The sequence below is a fragment of the Lepidochelys olivacea genome, assembly GCF_965140295.1.
Source record: "Lepidochelys olivacea isolate rLepOli2 genome assembly, chromosome: 10".
Classification (NCBI taxonomy): Eukaryota; Metazoa; Chordata; order Testudines; family Cheloniidae; genus Lepidochelys; species Lepidochelys olivacea.
In genome coordinates, this window is record NC_140420.1 from 37,021,565 (window position 1) to 37,038,316 (window position 16,752).

A 16,752-nucleotide genomic window follows, 5' to 3' on the forward strand; every position below is an offset into this window, starting at 1 on the left:
TTTATGGTTAACATTTTATAACACAACTAGTAAGATATTAAAGTATACATATAAGCCTGACTGTGCAAACACCTAAGCACATGCATAACTTTCCCAACGTGTATATACTTACTTTAGTAGTTTGTAGGATTAATGGAGAAAATGGAATGTGTGTAAGACGACTCTCGTAAATTTTACTGATGAACCTTCATTAGTACCATTTCCTTGCTTATTATATTTCAGATGTGCAACCTTCATGTTGCATTAATAATTTCATGTATTTAATTTCCTAGATTAAAAAAAAGACAACTTGAAATGGGAAAAAGGTGTGTGTGTATGAGAATCACACTGCATGCTATTGAGCCCATAGAGCTTACAAGCTCCACTGGGGTTGCTAGCAGAGTTTACAAGTTTCTTGACCTAGAGAGCTTCTTAAATGATCTGGAGAAAGGGGTAAACAGTGAGGTGGCAAAGTTTGCAGATGATACTAAACTGCTCAAGATAGTTAAGACCAAAGCAGACTGTGAAGAACTTCAAAAAGATCTCATAAAACTAAGTGATTGGGCTACAAAATGGCAAATGAAATTTAATGTGGATAAATGTAAAGTAATGCACATTGGAAAAAATAACCCCAATTATACATACAATGTGATGGGGGGCGAATTTAGCTACAACTCATCAGGAGAAAGATCTTGGAGTCATCGTGGATAGTTCTCTGAAGACAGCCACACAGTGTGAAGCGGCAGTCAAAAAAGCAAATAGGATGTTAGGAATCATTAAAAAAGGGACAGAGAATAAGATGGAGAATATCTTATTGCCCTTATATAAATCCCTGGTACGCCCACATCTTGAATACTGCAGTGGTCACCTCATCTCAAAAAAGATATACTGGCATTAGAAAAGGTTCAGAAAAGGGCAACTAAAATGATTCGGGGTTTGGAATGGGTCCCATATGAGGAGAGATTAAAGAGGCTAGGACTTTTCAGCTTGGAAAAGAGGAGACTAAGGGGGGATATCATAGAGGTATATAAAATCTTGAGTGGTGTGGAGAAAGTGAATAAGGAAAAGTTATGTATTTGTTCTCATAATATAAGAACTAGGGGCCATCAAATGAAATTAATGGGTAGCAGGTTTAAAACAAATAAAAGAAAGTTCTTCTTCACACAGCGCACAGTCAACCTGTGGAACTCCTTGCCTGAGGTGGTTGTGAAGGCTAGGACTATAACAGGGTTTAAAAGAGAACTGGATAAATTCATGGAAGTTAAGTCCATGAATGGCTATTCGCCAGGATGGGTAAGGAATGGTGTCCCCAGCCTCTGTTTTGTCAGAGGGTGGAGATGGATGGCAGGAGAGAGATCACTAGATCATTACATGTTAAGTTCACTCCTTCTGGGTCACCTGGCATTGGCCACTGTCGATAGACAGGATACTGGGCTGGATGCACCTTTGGGCTGACCCAGTATGGGCATTCTTATGTTCTTATCCAAAGTCTGCGTAGTTCCCAAGCTGCATAAGTACGCCATGCAAATCCCATGGAAAGTGTCCATAGAAAGTTAATTCCTTTCTTTTAGTAAAGATTTATTTATTTTTCATAAACCAGTAATAATATACAGATGTCCCATAAGAGCCAATTGGACAAGCTGTACACAAAGAAGCTGAACACAAGAGGGCAGATACCCTGGTTTTGAGGCATCCTTAGATGGCATACTGGCAGCATGGTGGCTCTATGCCACGCACTTCTGTCACCATAGGCCAATGAAAACTAAGCAGGTGGAAGAATCAGAGATGGAAAGATTGTAAGATGTTGAAAGGAATGAAGGAATGAAAAAGAGGCAGAATGGCGGAGTGGGGAACCACCAGGTGAAGACCCACCACCCTGGGCATTGAGAACCATTGATGAAACATGACTGTAAAGGGACTTCTGTGGCATGAAAGTGTTTTGCACTCTCTCTCAGGACTAACAGTACAAATGAGGCTAATGCTTCTAGAGAGAGTTGTTTTTTTTCTTTAAAAAAAAAATTTCCCCTGAGCTCATCAGGCTGACACAGTTAGGCACCTGTTTCATTGCCGCCACTATACAAGGGAGTGGTGAGGCCAACATCACTTCTGACTGCCCTAACTGGATGGATCAGATACCCATTTTGTAGCTGGGTGACCTTTCAGTGTGAGATCAGGTGAGACTCAAACCCACAACCTTCACAATTGTAGTCAAGAAGATGGGAAAAGATGAAGGGCATTTCACATGGCAGCAGATTCACTTCCAACCTTCATCCCCTGGAGAGAGTCCAAGTTCTAAAATTGCTTTTGGTCCTGGCCAAGAGGGAGGATGAATGATCGGTAGGAACATTCAGCCATTGGTAACCTGAGCCAGCAAAGTGTGGGTATCCACTTGCTTTGGTGGTACATTCCTCCTGTAGTGAGGTGGTGGGGTCAGGAAGGCATCTGAGCATAGCTTTAATGGCAGGTTCTGGTTTTGATGGAGGAAAAAAATGCTGGATTTCTTCTCGGGCAAGTTTGAAATGCATCTGATGTTCCCTGATTCCTGCAGGATGTTACTACAGCTTTTCCTTCTGCTTCTCAGATGCGGATTGTTCCATAAAGGGAATTTTGGGGAGGATGGTCACGTTAGAGTTTAGTAAATTCATCCCTTCATGTAGGGTGACCTGCAAGGAACTGAGGGGGGCATTGGGAAGGTTGAGAAGGGGATAGCTTGAATGTCCTGCCAGGATAAAGTTACATCCCTTTCAGTCCCAAGCCAGAGTGGGCTGTATATCTGGACACCACCTGGCCACATCCCTCAGGCAGTACGGTATACTGGGGAAGCCAGTCCATCATTCTGATGGTTGGTGAGTCTTGGTGATTTTGAAAGCCAGATGAAATTAGAGACTTGTTTATTTAAATGATGGAATACATGCGCTGAGGTCTTTAAGGGGGAGCCACATAGAGGAGTCTGCTTTGTTCACTATACAATTTGTAGATGTCCACAGGTTCATTAATAAAATCCACTCTTTTTGACCCTTTTTGGATATGTACTACAGAACCGAATGGGGGTGAAACTAACAGGATTCCATAGAAATTACTCTTCAGTCCTGTAGACTGTTATATTGAGAGGTGTTCGTTCCACTGATCCTTTGACTCAACCTACAGGATTCTACAGCAGGGATATAATTCTCTATTACATTCTTATAGGACTTTTCCATAATGGGAAGCCTAGCAAATACCCTAATTCTTATTGAACACAATCTCCAGGCTAAGTTACAAACTTTGGTTATTTTTGTTGCCACGACTCCCAAAATTCAGAAATGGATAAAGGGATTTTTTTCAATTTTCAAAACACATTTCACCTTGCGGCAGAGACCAGTCGGGGAAATACTAACACATGCCCACCCGCCCATGTGCAACATCAGTCAGTATTCACAGGCAAGTGTGAGATCCTCTCTCGGAGCCATGCTGGGATGAGCTAGGCATTGAAGAATGAAAAGAGCGTTGGCATCGTTCTGTGGCTGTGCCATATGCCTGGTGGCTCATCCATCGCCTCTCATGATCTTTTCACTGAAGGAGAAAGCAAGAGGAGTCACATGGGTGTATGTCTGGCACCGGGACTACAGGAGCTTCTTCAGTGTAACGCACAATGCTGAGCACACCCAAGTCCCCTCTGAACTCAGTGGGAGCTCGAGTACTTGGCACCTTTGAAAATCAAGCCTCTGCTTTTGGGTCTCAACTGCCCTATTCTAGGCCCCTGTGCTGGAAAATGTTGGCCATACTTATGTAGTGCTCTCCTGACACCTGAGCAAAGGCCTGCAGTTCCATGAGGGACAGCCTGGGAGATAGAAGTCTGCAAGGCACAGAACAGATCACAGATTCTTTCCAGGGACAGAACTGACTCCCAAAGGTGGTGCAGTGGGATTTCAGTAAACACTCAGGGTGTAAGCTGGTCGAAGATTTGCTTCATTGGAAGGGATTACTCGCTCATCTAGCCTCGTTTCCCAGTTCCTACAGCAGCCAATACTTTTTGCTTCAGAGGTAGGGTCTTATTAACTGTTAGGTCCACAAGGCCCAAGAGAGGCACAGCAACAGTGAGAGGATGTCCACATGCAGGGTTACCCCAAGCAATGGCAGGCGAGCCACATTAATTTAGCAGCTGGCCTTAGGGAGCTAGCCAGATACAGTGGTGCAGGAGCATGCTGTCTAGCCCTTCTCCCAATGAGGGTAGCGAGGAGGCATGACTGGGATGGGGAGGAGAAGAAGTGAACTGGGACTAGGAGCTGCAGAGCCAGTGAAACAAAGCTTGGCTCTGTGTAAAGTGAGGTGTGAGCATAGTGGGAATGCTACAGTCCTTTAATCTCTGAGCTGTGCCTGACCCATAAAGGGTTAAGCATGTGAGAGGAGTGTGTGTAATATGTGGGTCCGTGTTGCTCAAGGATCCATCCCTCCCTGGTCAGAGGAGGGCTAAAAACCTTCCAAGTGCTGTGCCTGAAATGGGCCAAGTGAGGGGAAATTCCTTTATAAGCCCTGCAAACCATCAGTTTGCACCCTAAGGCATGGGGGTTTGTTTGCCCTTAGGAAAGTCAGGCATCAACTCCTGATGCAGTGCATTGCAGGTGTACTGAGCTGCCTAGTGGGTATGCTTTAAATACAGACTGCCAGTGTTCATGGGGGAGATGCCAAGGGTTTACAGGACATAAATGTCTCAGTTCCTAGGATCTGATCCATCCAGTGGGCTGAGCACCCTTTGCAGCTGTTGAAGTCAGTGAGAGTCAAAGGGGTCCAGCATGTCTTAGGATAAAGCTCTCAGTGTTGAGTCCTAAGCAGTCACAGGAGAATGGGTGGCAGCTCTAGACGGGAGAGAAATCCCTCAAGGAGGCAAGGGGTAGATGACGTTTTGAAACTCAGTGTTGTTGGGTTTTTTTGTTTTGTTTTTTGAGATTGGCCAAAACAGTCTCTTGTGAGGTCCTCTGGCAGCTTGGAAAAATACCATCCCTTTCTTTCTCTTTCCTCTGTGTTTATACAAACAGTGACTACCCTATGAGTTACTGGGCCAATTTTTAATGGAATGTCTTAGAAAACTGTCACCTGCAGCAGCTGCTTGTCTTTTAGGGATTATTTTGGTGCAGTTTCTAAATTGTACAAAACTTCCTGAGGCTCATTAATAGTTTATTCTCCTACTGAGGCCACTGCCCAGAAGTAGATAGCTGAGACTGCACGTGATAGCCTTTAATTGAGTGAAAAGCGCAATTAATTTGATGTCTATGGTATCTGCAGTTTGCCTTGAAGCAGGTCTTCAAAAAACAAAATAAAAATCAGCCCAGCCTTTGCTTCGGCCCTGGACATGCAATATGTTTTGAAACTCTTGTAGATTTTCTTACCAGCTGTGCTTAATTTTGGAATTCAGAGCTATCTTTGAAAAGTTTTGCTTTTTCATCTGTGCAACACATTGCACTGATTCTCATCAGGTACAAGTGAGGTGAATTGGTCCAGCACATCCTTTAATTGATGCACCAATCATGGCAAAGGCTTTCTGGGATATTTTTTTAAATAATAGCTTGGCCTTAAAACTTGGGGTATAGTCCTCTCTGCACCGTGTACTCTTCAAAACAGGGTGGGATGCAGTGAGAAGGGGGTTTAGCAACAGCAGCTTATGTGCCAGTCACACATAAGCTTCAGGAAAATGAGAAAAAGACAATTTCGTTGACTTAGATTTATATATGTTCTTTTGTTATTGGTGATCTTACTGGGCAAGGGGATTGGTGGTGCTCGGTAGTTTGCCAGCTCTGAATGTGACTGTGTGTTGCATAGCTGGTCTGGACGGCATCAAAGCTGCAGTGGGATTAAAAGGATTTTGAAAAGTTGAGTTTGTGCCCTTGCTATTGCTCTTTTATGGAGAATAAAAAGAAGCCTGAATCTTTTAGTTCTTGTTGGTTTAGCTTAGAAATATCAGGAATGGTGAGTCCAGTTTTTTTTTGTTTCTCTGGAAGATCTCTTGGGTGACCTCTTGCTCCTTAACTTTAGGGGTGGAACCAGGCGTTGAATGTGTAACAGAGATGTTCTTTATCCAACACATCATGGATGCTGTGGGGCAGGAGAAAAATCAACTCTTTTACCTTCCACAGTCACATCAGGATAGCAACACCAAAGCTGTCTGTGCGGCAGTCGGTCACATTTGGAACCAGCTTTCCCCTGCTGTCACTGTATGTCTTGCCTACACTAGAAAGTTGTACCTCTTTAACTATGTTGGTACTGTATATTGAAAGCCATACAATCCCCTAATAAGGATGCAATTGTACGGGGTATAAAGGAGCTTTGCCGATATAGCTATTCCTGTATGGGAAGGAGAATGCTGGGGGGATTGGTAGATGGGCTGGGCTGCTGTTCCTCTGTCTCAAGTGGCCCCTTCCATCATGCTGAAATGTTTCTGTATAGCGAGGAATTCTCTTCCCTATCTCTTGAGGCTGATGAGCTTTAGAGACAGACTTGAGCATCATGTAAAAATGTATGTTTAAAAATACACCCAGCACGATTAAACTGGCTCCTCTCCATTATTTCATTAGGGGATTTGGAGTGTGCTTCCTAAACCCTGAGTCATCAATGAAATGAGCAGACAAGGAGAAATGCGCAAGGCTGTGCTCCAGGTGACTCATCCAGAGTGGTGAGGAACCGTGAGGTGGGGCTTGGATCAGGGCGCTGTTGATTTAACTCAGTCACCTCCCTCCATTCCTTGTTTCCTTCTCTCCTGGGCTCCAGCTTGCTTTGGAGGAACGACAGGTCAGCCAGAACCTCAGTGGCTTCTGCAGATATTTTAGGAGAGACAATGTGCTTCCTCCAGTATCATCCCTCTGCAGCACCTTGCTGTGCTTTTACACCAGTCTTCATAGAAACAAGAAAGCAGACGGCCCAGTAATATAATGAGAGATATATATGTAGGCTCTAAATCTCAGATCATTTCATGCCCACCTCAGGGATATGAACCTTTCCTATCACCAGAGAGTTAAGTGTCAAACCTTAGAGGTTTCATTCCAGGGAGCGTCTTTGCCTGCTTCAGTCATCAGGCACAGGTTGGGTGTCACAGAATTTAGACATGAATCAACTAGACCAGTGCCTCTCAAAGTGGTGGTCTGCGGACCTGAAGGGTTCATGTAGCATTCATGCACCTGGAAACATTCAGGGCACACCCTGACTGTTGTGTAGGAGCGATGCACACACTGCTCCGTCCAAGGACATGGACCATGGGAAGTCATCTAAAGGACATGAACCGTGGGAAGCCTCCCAGGACTGGGCTCAAGGCCTGAGAGCAAGGAATGCGGTAGATAGAAATTGGTAAATAAGAATGTTAAACAAAGCCAGTGTATTCCTTTTATCTGTTGGAGAATGTAATACGCGGGGGGAGAGAAAAGAATAAAGGAGAGAGTGGAATGCTGACAGGCAGAAGTCAGTTGGCAGACCAGCTCGCTTGCTTGCTAAAAGCTCTGTGCTGTCTTGTATTTGAACCGCCACACGGACCGAGCCATCGGCTGCCGGTCTGTGCTCACATTGGGGAAAAAAATTGCCGGTCCACCACATCAGATAGCTTGAGAAGCACTGAACTAGACCATCTCCCTATGAGGGCAGGAATTGTCCCTTCTGCATGTTGCTTAGTGCTTTATCTAGACAACTTTTAAAAATCCTGAGCGATTTTAAAAATCCCCTCCACTCTGAAGACTCTTCCAAACACTAATAAATCTCAGCATCAGGACATTTTTCCTGACTAAATTTTCCCTCTTTTTCCCTTCTTCATTCCACCTTCCATTGACTGAGTACATGGCCATTATAGTCCTTATGGCAAATTTCACCCCATTTGGCAGCATCTGTACTCAAGACAATCTGAATTAAGTGTGCTGGTAACTTTCCGTGAGCATCATATTAAAATCTTTCCTACAATCCAAATATATGACCAGTCTATCTCCTGTTCCCCCTTCAACCATTAGTGTTTTTCTGTGAAAAAATGAAATCAAGTTTGTCTGGCGAGATTTATTCTTTGTCATCCCAACTTTTTATTGCTCCTGGTTCCATTGTCTTGCAGGTAAATAATAACAATAGTGTTACTTCACTCCTAAAAAGCACTTTCATCTATAGATTTCTAAGAGCTTCACAAAGAAAGCTTAGTGTTGTTATCCCCATTTTAAAGATGGAGAAACTGAGGCATGGAGAGGGGAAATTATTTCCTTGGTGTTACCTAGCAGGCCAATGGCAGAGCTGGGAATCCTGGTTCCTTGTCCAGGTCTGATTCACTGGACCACGTTCCTAGAATTTTTTCTTATTATTTGTGTTATTCTTTCACTAGGGATTGTAGATAGATTTTCTGGGTAATAATTAGCAGGATCATGCCTCAGAAATTCCCAGTTTCCTATAACTGGGCAAAGTAGCTCTTTCGGATATAGCTGTCTTCTACAAGAAATGTGTTGAGCCAGCATGTGTGCAGCATTTTGAAAAAAGTGAAAGTGCTGTGTAGGTGATAGTACTATTACTGTTGTTGTTGCTATTTATTAACGTACTAGGAAGAACTGCTATTCCAAAGAACTGTTGGTGAGTCTCTGTTACCTAAACGACAGCTGGACTGGTAAGGCCCAGACCTATTCCCAGTAAAGTCAATAAGAGTCTTTCCATTGACTTCGCAGGGAATTGGAGTGAACCCCTTATCGTGGATTAAGCATTTTCAAAAGTGCCTTCTAGAGGCGTTGTGAGGTCCCTATGATGCGGTCATTTGAAGAAGTAATGGGAGTCTTTCATGGGGACAAGTGAAAACTTGGTGCTCACTCTGAATGTCTTTCTCTTACTGCAAGGGGGTGCGATCCATGGCAGAAGACCATGTAGCCGTTGAAGTGGGATATGACTGTGGCTGATGTTGGGTAAGGTAGGAGTGCTTTTGGAAGAGGCCGTCTCCCAGTGATAACCATTGGGAAGGTGAAGTGGGCTTGCTAGGAGAAGGCCTTTTTGAGTGAAGAACAGGATTTGCAAGTAAAAGCTGGTAGGGAAGGCTGTTGAGAAGAAGAATGAGTTCTGCAGGGTGCTGATTAGTAAAACAAGGTTACGAATGAAGACTGGTGAAAACCAGGTTCTCCATTAGAAGGCGTAAGATATGCTTCCAGCACCGAAGGCTGATTTCAGGAAATACAGTGCACGGACTTCTTGGGCTTTGGACTGCTGCTGCTTTGACTGCCCAGGTCACAGCGGTATTGTACTGTGTAATGTTCAGTGTAGGCACTCTTGTCACTGTAGGCGCTGAACACCTTCCAGCTGTGCACTAAGCAGTGTGACTAACCTCTGTCACATATGGTATATTCTTCCAGTATTGGTTAAATGGGCTATTTGCCTATATGTGACTACTTCTCTACCAATAGGTAACTAACAACCTCTGAGGGGGTCAGTCAGGCCTTCTCTGTCTCCACGGGAGGCATCAGTGCCCTGACATTCCCCATCTGAGGAAAATCCTCTCAGCTGGGCGAGATGATCCCCCCACAGGGCCAGGAGGACATACTGATCAATCTAGAACCAGTAGGCCAGTTACAGAGGCTTGCCTGTGTTTGCTTAGGGGCAGAGCTGGGTGACACTGGGACAGAGGAGGAGTGCCTCAGGGCTAACCCAGAAGCCAGGGCCTGGTCCTACGTGCTGCAGCTAAGCTGTTGCATTTGAAAGTTGTTTTATTTCCTCTTTGTTTCAAGGTGCAGACAGTGGAACCAGGAGTTGCTGTTTAGTTACTTGATTGTTCAGAGGCTGACACCAAGCTTACGGCACAGGCTACCCTGCCCCAAGCTGGCAGCCAGAGGTTGCAGACTCAGGCAGGGAGCTCCTGAAGTAGCATGCACTGCAGAGCAACCCCACCTCCCACACTGCCCCAGAATGGGTGACCAGGTAGTTATACATTGTTTGTCTTTCCACATGTGGTTCCAGAGCAATTCCTGGGAGCTGCCTCATGTGACTGGTTCAGACTTTCTGTCTGAGGTCGCTGCTCCAGAAGAATGATTTATTGCTAGGTATTTCTAGGGTGCTCATCGCCGTAGCAATGGTTTAGAAGCAGCTGCTTTCCAAACATATGCAAAGTGGGGAGAGGCCTCCCTGAGAGCAGAGCGGTAAAGTGCACATCTCCGAGAGGGGATTTCAAACTGATTGCAGATGAACATTGTGCAGCTCCATGTCCAGACAAGAATGCGGAGAACCCAGGTACCCCCTATGCAGACAGAGGTAAGAAACCGTTTTCAGGCTCTCTGCACAGGTACTGTTATGGAGAATGATTTGGAAGAGCCATCTGAGGGAAGGGATCAGAAGGAGAGCCCATCGACTGGAAGGCATAGGATGCATTGTCCTAGGGATGGGGGTTCCACGACCTCCACTCCCAAGAGGAGGAGACAGGTGGTGGTGCTCGGGGACTCTCTCCTAAGGGGGACAGAGTCATCCATCTGCCGACCAGAGTGAGAGACTCAAGAAGTCTTCTTTTGGGCCAAAAGAAATCTGATGAGGTTCAATAAGGATAAGTGCAGGGTCCTGCACTTAGGACGGAAGAACCCAATGCACATCTACAGACTAGGGACCGAATGGCTAGGCAGCAGTTCTGCGGAAAAGGACCTAGGGCTGACAGTGGACGAGAAGCTGGATATGAGTCAGCAGTGTGCTCTTGTTGCCAAGGAGGCCAATGGCACTTTGGGATGTATAAGTAGGGGCATAGCGAGCAGATCGAGCGACGTGATCGTTCCCCTCTATTCGACATTGGTGAGGCCTCATCTAGAGTACTGTGTCCAGTTTTGGGCCCCACACTACAAGAAGGATGTGGATAAATTGGAGAGAGTCCAGCAAAGGGCAACAAAAATGATTAGGGGGCTGGAACACATGACTTATGAGGAGAGGCTGAGGGAACTGGGATTGTTTAGTCTGCAGAGGAGAAGAATGAGGGGGGATTTGATAGCTGCTTTCAACTACCTGAGAGGTGGTTCCAGAGAGGATGGTTCTGGACTATTCTCAGTGGTAGAAGAGGACAGGACAAGGAGTAATGGTCTCAAGTTGCAGTGGGGGAGGTTTAGGTTGGATATTAGGAAAAACTTTTTCACTAGGAGGGTGGTGAAACACTGGAATGCGTTACCTAGGGAGGTGGTAGAATCTCCTTCCTTAGAAGTTTTTAAGGTCAGGCTTGACAAAGCCCTGGCTGGGATGATTTAATTGGGGATTGGTCCTGCTTTGAGCAGGGGGTTGGACTAGATGACCTCCTGAGGTCCCTTCCAACCCTGATATTCTATGATTCTATGATTCTGTGAAGTGTGAGCTAGAATTTAGGATGTGACAGAGTGTCTGCCGAGACTGGTCAAGCCCTTGGATCGCTTCCCTTCTTACTTTTTCACGTGGGTACCAATGATACTGCCAAGAATGACCTTGAGCAGGTCACTGCAGACCACGTGGCTCTGGGAAGAAGGATAAAGGAGTTTGAGGTGCAAGTCGTGTTCTCGTCCATCCTCCCTGTTGAAGGAAAAGGCCCAGGTAGGGACCGTCGAACTGTGGAGGTAAATGCGTGGTTACGCAGGTGGTGTTGGAGAGAGGGCTTTGAATTCTTAGGATGTTGTTCCAGGAAGAAGGATTGCTAGGAAGAAATGGGATCCACCTAATGAAGAGGGGGAAGACTAACTTCACAGGCAGGCTTGCTAACTTTGTGAGAAGGGCTTTAACCTAGGGTCTCCGGGGGATGGTGACTTAAGCCCTGAGGTAAGTGGGGAAGTGGGATACCAGGGGGAAACACAAGGAGGAGGGTGCAACAGGGCGGCCTCCTGATTCATACTGAGAAAGAAGGGTAATCAGCTAGTTATCTTAGGTGCCTGTACACGAACGCAAGAAGCCTGTGAAACAAGCAGGAAGAATTGGAAGTCCTGGCACAGTCAAAGAACTATGATGTGATTGGAATAACAGAGACGTGATGGAGTAGCTCACATGACTGGAACACTGTCATGGATGGCTATAAATTGTTCAGGAAGGACAGGCAGGGGAGGAAAGCTGGGGGAGTTGCATTGTATGTAAGAGAGCGGTATGATTGCTCAAAGTTCCAATATGAAACTGGAGAAAAGCCTGTTGAGAGTCAGCTGAGAGCAACAAGGGTGATGTTGTGGTGGGCATGTGCTATAGACCACTAGACTAGGAGGATGAGGTAGATGAGGCTTTCTTCTGACAATTAAATGTAGTTTCCAGAACACAGACCCTGGTTCTAATGAGGGACTTCAGTCACCCTGACATCTGCTGGGAGAACAATGCAGCAGTGTACAGACAATCCAGGAAGTTTTTGGAGAGTGTTGGGGACAATTTCCTGGTGCAACTACTGGAGGAACTAACCAGGGGCCGTTTTCCCTCTTGACCTGCTGCTTACAAACAGGAAACAATTGGTAGGGGAAGTAGAAGTGGGTGGCAACCTGGGCAGCAGTGACCATGAGGTGGTTGAGTTCAGGATTGTCACAAAAGGAAGAAAGGAGAGTAGCAAAATACAGACCCTAGACTTCAGAAAAGTAGACTTTCTGTTAGGGATCTGATGGGCAGGATCCTCTGGATGGCTAATATGAGGGGGAAAGGAGTCCAGGAGAGCGGGCTGTATTTGAAAGAAGCCTTATTGAGGGCGCAGGAACAAACCATTCCAACATGCAGAAAGAATAGCAAATATGACAGGCGACCAGTTTGGCTCACAAAAAGGAAGCTTACAAGAAGTGGAAACTTGGACAGATGACTAGGGAGAAGTATAAAAGTATTGCTCGAACATGCAGGCGTGTAATCAGGAAGGCCAAAACACAACTGAAGTTGCAGCTAGCAAGGAATGTGAAGGGTAACAAGAAGGGTTTCTACAGGTATGTTAGCAACAAGAAAAAGGTCAGGGAAAGTGTGGGACCCTTAATGAATGGGAGAGGCAACCTAGTGACAGATGATGTGGAAAAAGCTGAAATACTCAATTCTTTTTTTGCCTTGGTCCTCACAGACAAGGTCCACTCCCACACTGCTGTCCTGGGCAGCACAGTATGGGGAGGAGGTGAGCAGCCCTCAGTGGTGAAAGAACAGGTTAAGGGCTATTTAGAAAAGCTAGACATACACAAGTCCATGGATCCAGATCTTCAATCTGATGAGGTTCAATAAGAAATCTGATGAGGTTCAATAAGGATAAGTGCAGGGTCCCGCACTTAGGATGGAAGAATCCAATGCACCGCTACAGACTAGGGACCGAATGGCTAGGCAGCAGTTCTGCGGAAAAGGACCTAGGGGTGACAGTGGACGAGAAGCTGGATATGAGTCAGCAGTGTGCCCTTGTTGCCAAGAAGGCCAATGGCATTTTGGGATGTATAAGTAGGGGCATAGCGAGCAGATCGAGGGACGTAATCGTTCCCCTCTATTCGACATTGGTGAGGCCTCATCTGGAGTACTGTGTCCAGTTTTGGGCCCCACACTTCAAGAAGGATGTGGATAAATTGGAGAGAGTCCAGCGAAGGGCAACAAAAATGATTAGGGGTCTAGAACACATGACTTATGAGGAGAGGCTGAGGGAGCTGGGATTGTTTAGTCTGCAGAAGAGAAGAATGAGGGGGGATTTGATAGCTGCTTTCAACTACCTGAAAGGGGGTTCCAAAGAGGATGGCTCTAGACTGTTCTCAATGGTAGCAGATGACAGAACGAGGAGTAATGGTCTCAAGTTGCAGTGGGGGAGGTTTAGATTGGATATTAGGAAAAACTTTTTCACTAAGAGGGTGGTGAAACACTGGAATGCGTTACCTAGGGAGGTGGTAGAATCTCCTTTCTTAGAGGTTTTTAAGGTCAGGCTTGACAAAGCCCTGGCTGGGATGATTTAACTGGGAATTGGTCCTGCTTCGAGCAGGGGATTGGACTAGATGACCTTCTGGGGTCCCTTCCAACCCTGATATTCTATGATTCTTTGATTCTATGATTCTATGATCTAATGCATCCAAGGGTGCTGAGAGAATTGCCTGATGTGATTGCAGAGCCATTGGCCATTATCTTGAAAACTCATGGCGATTGGGGGAGGTTCCGGACAATTGGAAAAAGGCCAATATAGTGTCCATCTTTATAAAAGGAAAGAAGGAGAACCCGGGGTACTACAGACAGTTCAGCCTCACCTCAGTCCCTGGAAAAATCATGGAGCAGGTCCTCAAGGAAACCATTTTGAAGCACCTGGAGGAGAGGAAGGTGATCAGGAACAGTCAACATGGATTCACCAAGGGCAAGTCATACCTGACCAACCTGATTGCCTTCTGTGATAACTGGCTCTGTGTGTATGGGGAAAGTGGTGGACGTGATATATCTGAACTTCAGAAAAGCTTCTGATACAGTCTTCTACAATATTCTTGCCAGCAACTTAAAAAAGTATGGATTGGATGAATGGAATATAAGGTGGATAGAAAGCTGGATAGATTGCCGGGCTCAATGGGTAGTGATTAATGGCTTCATGTCTAGTTGTCAGCCGCTATCAAGCGGAGTACTCCAGGGGTCGGTCCTGGGGCCGGTTTTGTTCAACATCTTTATTAATGATCTGGATGATGGGATGATTGCATCCTCAGCAAGTTTGCATATGACACTAAGCTGGGGAGAGAGGTAGATATGCTGGAGGGTAGGGATAGGGTCCAGAGTGACCTAGACAAATTGGAGGACTGGGCCAAAAGAAATCTGGTGAGATTCAACAAGGACAAGTGCAGAGTCCTGCATTTAAGAAGAAAGAATCCTATGCACCGCTACTGGCTGGGGACCGACTGGCTAAGCGGCAGTTCTGCAGAAAAGGACCTGGGGATTACAGTGGACAAGAAACTGGATATGAGTCAGCAGTATGCCCTTGTTGCCAAGAAGGCCAACAGCACATTGGGCCGTATTAGTAGGAGCATTGCCTGCAGATTAAGGGAAGTGATTATTCCCCTCTATTTGGCACTGGTGAGGCCACATCTGGAGTATTGCATCCAGTTTTGGGCCCTCCACTACAGAGAGGATGTGAATAAATGGAAGAAAGTTCAGCGGAGGACAATGAAAATGATTAGGAGGCTGGGACACAGTACTTATGAGGAGAGGCTGAGGGAACTGGGCTTATTTAGTCTGCAGAAGAGAAGAATGAGCCTTCAACTACCTGAAGTGTGGGGGTTCCAAAGAGGATGAAGCTCGGCTGTTCTCAGTGTTGGGAGATGACAGAACAAGGAGCAATGGTCTCAAGTTGCAGTGGGGGAGGTTTAGGTTGGATATTAGGAAACACTATTTCACTAGGGAGCTGGTGAAGCACTGGAATGGGTTACCTAGGGAGGTGGTGGAATCTCCATCCTTAGAGCTTTTTAAGGCACGGCTTGACAAAACCCTGGCTGGGATGATTTCATTAGGGTTGGTCCTGCTTTGAGCAGGGGGTTGGACTAGATGACCTCCTGAGGTCTCTTTCAATCCTAATCTTTTATGATTCTATGATTCTATTAGTTTCGAGTGAAAGCCTTCTGGAAATAGGGCCGTAGTACATCCCACCTATAAGGGGCTGGGTGCATATTGCTTCCTACCCAGTGTGCTTGGACAGGCACTGAAAGGCTTAGAAATTCTCAATGAAGAGGCAGTGTAGCCACTTGCTTTTCAATTAAATAGTGCAAACAACCAGTGGGTCCCTTGAGGCAAGGAGGCTGGTGTTGTGAATTCAGTGGGGGCGGTGATTACTGCTCCATTGATTAGTATTCTGCCTGGTTGCTTCTCACTGTTTTGAAGTTAGCCTTAGCTATTGCCTGGCAACCGTAGTGTAAAAGTACAACACCAGCTCCAGAGTTCAAGCCTGCTCCTCGCATGCACACACATCCTCTCCTACTCCACTGCCGGTCCGGAGCTGGGGGCTGTATCCTCCCTGCTAAACCATCCTCATCTTCAACTCTGCGAGGAGGAAGATTGAAAGGGGAGAGGAGGGAAGGTTAGACAATAAGAAAACAAGCAGCCAGAGCAAAGACCAGGCAGTACAAAGAGGAAAAGAGGGTTCTTAGCACTGGGACGATGGGCGGGGCTTGCTGAAGTTAAGGTTTGGTCTGTCTGTCTGTCTTGCTGTCTCTCCCTTGCCCCAGAGCAGCCTGAAGGCGATAACTGCAGCTGCTGAAAGTCTGCTTACCAGGTATGGCTCTGCTGATTCCCCTCTCTCCCTCCCTTCCATGTCCATTTGCTGGTGGAAGTGCTGCTGGCAGCACCTTGCCTGGCCCCAGCCACTCCCCAGAAGTGCAAGAGGTCTGGCTTTTGCTCAGTGTGCCCCTCTCCCTTTATAGCTCACAAGGGGCAATCACTTACCCCCAGTTAGTTTGCAGCCCTGAGGTCTTGTCTGTCAGGAATGAGTCCCAGAGTAGAGGAGAGCTGTGGGTGTGGGGTTCTCCTCACCTGCCTAGGACTTGGGTGACATCTCTCTGTTTCCTTTCTCTAGGGGCTGAGAGTGATTTGTCTGAACGTATTTCCCCCCAGAATCAGCTGCTTGGGTAGCCAGGAAAGGTCAGCTGATATATGGACATGTACATTGTGTACAGAGTCACCATACACATAACCATACCTCCTCTCATGCGCACATCCACATGTGCATTTTCTCTCACACACTTCCACACCTGTCACACACACCCTCTTGTCCACCCTTCTGACACACCTGCATGCCCCTGGCACACCCTCTCTCCCACACACTCTCGTACGCTCTCTCCCACATGCAAACAGGAATTCACAGAAGCTTGCTGAATGCATGCCAAAACACACTACCTTTGCCAGAGCAGGGTTTGCATGTGTGAAAATCCAAGC

At 46.2% G+C, this 16,752-nt stretch overlaps 1 protein-coding gene across 2 annotated transcripts in view; it reads left to right on the forward strand.

The window, feature by feature from the left end:
• The window catches only part of LOC311527309 (ankyrin repeat and fibronectin type-III domain-containing protein 1-like), a 433,614-nt gene that overhangs the window by 255,871 nt on the left and 160,991 nt on the right, over nt 1-16,752 (forward strand). The window contains exon 1 of one of the 2 annotated variants that reach the window (XM_084641150.1): nt 15,821-16,093. The exons of the other annotated variant lie outside the window; for it this stretch is intronic. The gene's annotated coding sequence lies outside the window, so the exon portion shown is untranslated. Of the gene's footprint in view, nt 1-15,820; nt 16,094-16,752 lie in introns of those variants that run through there. 2 annotated transcript variants of the gene reach the window in all.